Genomic DNA, 4,154 nt, shown 5'->3' with positions numbered 1-4,154 from the left:
AAGTGTGGCCAAGTGTAACGGGATGGCACCATGTGCCAGTTGAAAAGAAAAAATTGAGCAGACTTTAGGGACTTCAAAACAACTGAATTGAAAGAGAGAGACTTCACACGAGACATGGAGTGGTGTAGTTTCCTTCCCAGACTGCACTCGCCCTAAACTATGATGTCCCTAAGAGGCTAAGACGCAAAACTGACCCAGTGGACTCTACACCAAGACTGTGCACGATGGTCTCATCATGCAAGGAACACAATAGGGGAACCACCTAGCTTGAAATGTGGCTAGGACTCATGGTAAGGGTTTGGCACATAACACAAGGAGAATGTGAGAGAAGGAGAAAGAGAGAGAGGAAGAGATCATTAGAGCTTCATCAATATAGGCTTCATAAACACCATAACACAAGGAAGATGTGAGACAAGGAGAGAGAGGGAGAGGAAGAGATTATTAGAGCTTCATTAATATAGGATTCGGAAACACCATACAAACATTCAGGAGGGAAATTAACATAATCAACATCTCACAAACTCATGTGTGCATGGTAACTCAAACCTCTTGGCCATTCAAAAACCAAAATGAGTAACCATAGCCAATACTATACCATAGTAGAACTATGTGTCCATAGAGGTGCATCGATAAGATGCACATATGAGAGCATGAGTGCTAGAGCTTGATTGTGTGTCTGTTTATAAAAGAGAAGGACTCCTTTTATAGGCCAAGAGAGTGATTAGGGAAGAGATTATGAACAAGAGGAGTTACTACAAACTAGCCTCAGTTAGAGATATTCCCCCTATGAGAGAGCTCCATGTGCCTTGCTTATTGACCAATTTCCTCCTAATTGTCTTCATCATGGCGAGCTTTATCTCCATGCCTCCTTCCATAGCTTGAATCCTAGAGATTTCTTATAATATTTGAGAGAATCTTGATAAAACACTACAAGAGGTTGTGTGCTCTTGTGACACTTATAGCGACGGAAATACATTGGGTTTTTTAAACCCCGGGCGTCGCTAAAAGCGTCGCTATTAGCGTCGATACGAGAACGTTGCTATATCCGTCGCTACCGTAGTCTTTATCAGCATCGTTGCTATAGGCGTCGCTATATAGCGACGCATATAGCGACGCTGCAGGGCCATAGATAGCGACACTGCAGTGCACAATTTAGCGACGCCCGAGATTAAAATTTTTTGGTGGCAGGGCATTGAATGCCCTGCCACCCATCAACCATATTGAATGTTTCATTGGTCTATTTACCTTTGAAAAAAAGTACAAAGGTAAATATAGACCCAAAATAGTCAGCCACAAGACAATATAATCATTAACTCCATCATCCATAGTACGTATTGTTTGCAAAATAAAGATATAAAAATGACAAGCGTGAATTGATGGAAGTAAATAAATGACAATTGTACACAGCATCAAAATCACTTGATTGTTAATCATGGCAAATGTAATAGTTACAAACCATTGTCATTATTTAAAAAATATACATGGTTTTAAAAAATACATAGTTACATGGTCTCATGATACATAAGCTAGGACAAAAAGAAACTAATGCTATCTAGCTATTGCTAAACTGACGTCATCTAATCAGACGTCTCATCGCGTCCAAGCGGCGTATCTGTCGGATTCTGCAAAAAAAAAACAATAAGATAGCTTTTTGTAAGTATAAACATATAGCGAGCGACGTTTATAAAAAAATACAATAAATAGAAAAGAATAGACCCTAATACTAACCATGACGTCGCGAGAAGTCAGGATGTCTATAAGGGCGTTTAACACTAGAATGGTAATAGGACACTTTTATGTCCTTGGACACTTTTGTGTCCTGTTAAGTGACCATTTTGCTTGAATTATTTGAAGAGTATGAAAATGAATTTCTAGGTGCTATATATCCACAAAGTTGCCTTATGAGCTGAAAAGAACTTAGCATTTTTTCTTGAGTATCGATCTCACCATTAACCTTACTCTTGCACAACATTTTTGAACCTAAACTTTGTGAAAATACAGGTCCTATTTTTGGCTTTTTTTCAATTTTTGGAAACTATACCACTCTAAACTTCATGTTTGTGAGGTTTAGATGGCTAGAGGTTAGGACTTGATAGTTCTCAACATGTTTTGATGCTTGTAGGGAGAGATAAGTGTTAAAATTGAAAGTTATTACCAATTTACAAGAATTGTATAATCCTGTTTTTTGGCCAAAATTAGTACTTTTATGTTTTTTTTGGTGGCTTTCTTGATATCCAAATTCAATTTTGATTGTGTAAGTGTAATGTATAACATAAAGCTAATCTTCCTTGAGTTTTGGGGGACCTAATATGCTATACAGCATAGTATATGATGATGGTTGAGTTTTTTGATTGTTGAAGAATACGATACATTTTAGAGTAGCAAGTATAACTTTCTCAATATTGCTAGTTTCTTAGGCCAATTGTGTGTATTTTGTAGGTAGTAACCATATCTAATCATAGACTACAAACTTGGCTAGATATTGAGTAGTTTCTATGGGTTTCTAGAGGTCTTAATGCTAAACCCAGTTTTTTTATGTTTGCTGTATTTAGCACTTTATCATTGCCCCCAAGGTTCCAATTGTAAGAGATCCATTATCCTTTTGACATGCTCCATGGATCCTTTTGAATCCAGAGGCCCAAAGGGAACTAAGAAAACATGTATATAGTATCTGTATTGAGCGTGACTATAGAAACTTTGATGATAGGTCCGCAGAATGGCAAAAATGCAACTTTTTTGTACCTATTGTTTTTGCCCAAAAAAAATTAGTGAGGTAAAAGCAACCATATGTTTTGGTCACCAACCCATTGAAGTTAACGGGGCATTTTATCTCATGTCCTACAAAAATCTCCACTCTTATTTATATGCAATCAACCGTAAGAAATTGTTGTTTTGGGAAAAATGCACTGGTCCATCAACTTTGGAGGCTTGTAGTGACCAAGGGATGAGAAAAATTACAAGTTTCACATTTTTTCCATATGTAGTAGTTATTGAACTATAACCTCATGAAAGGATTTTTCAAAATGAGTGGATCTACTATGGTTTTGGATTTTTTTCCCAAAACCCTGAAAGGACACTTTTATGTCCTGTTAGGTTACCATTCTAGTGTTAAGCCCTTCCTGCCTGCAAACTCACGCTCGTACGAAGTGGATCACGTCCTATAAACGACCACTGTCAAAATATACAAAGAATCCATTATGTTAGAATTTCAAATCCCATAAACGCTAAACTATCGAACATAGATGCGAAAACTCTTACAAAATCGGCCTCAAATGATGCCCACCCACCGCTCCCCAAGTGGTGCGAGCTCCCTGCCTCTCCTCGCGCTCTGGCTGCCTCCTTTTGTTGTTTCCACTTGTCGGGATTCTTGCGCGCTTCTTTCTTCGCATGCTTCCAATCTTATTTGGCCAGCCAATCTGGTATGTTCCATCCATGCTTGATTGCTTTTTGCACTTCAGAACGCTTATGCTTGCAGTATTCGTGCATTCAAACCTTCATCACATCTTCATTGAAGCGGTCATCCCGTGTTGGAACGGGAAACTCGTCATGAAGCATGCTGATGACTCTGTCTTTTAATTCATTCAGTACTTCACTCCAGGTGTTTAGTATGTAGTGTCTTAACGCCTGAGAGCAAAGACCGCGCATGCGCGAAATCACCTTCTTATCGTCATCATCCAAGATGATGCCGCCGCTGAAGTCGATGGAGTAAGGCAAGCCCTCTCACCGCTGACGCGTGAACCTGGGTGTCTCGATAGGGGTCTCTAGCGGTGTGTCAATGGGGGTACGGACGCCAGGTGTCTCCACTGGAGTCTAAGCCCCGAAGCGAGGAGTGTCCTACTGGAGTGATTCCTGGAGGAGTAGTTAGTGGTGTGTAGCTGTTGGGAACGGCACTCAACCGTGCAAAACCTGATGTCGATGGCGATGTCGTGGCTGGTGTTGGGACGGGAAAAGAAGGGGAGGGTAAAGAGCCTCGTCGAACATGAGACGGTGTCAAAGCATCGGTGGCGCCACCCCCACAACAACCGCCACCGCCACCACCACCGAGATTGCACATGACAATTCCAGATATGCGCTCATCATCTATGGTTCGCCATAGCGTGTCCCGGGCTTTATCAAATCCGTCTAGCCACTCTCCAATATACACTAGGGACTCT

This window comes from Adiantum capillus-veneris, chromosome 21, assembly GCF_014529385.1.
Source record: "Adiantum capillus-veneris isolate H3 chromosome 21, ASM1452938v2, whole genome shotgun sequence".
NCBI lineage: Eukaryota > Viridiplantae > Streptophyta > Polypodiopsida > Polypodiales > Pteridaceae > Adiantum > Adiantum capillus-veneris.
Note: the sequence above shows the minus strand (reverse complement) of the source record.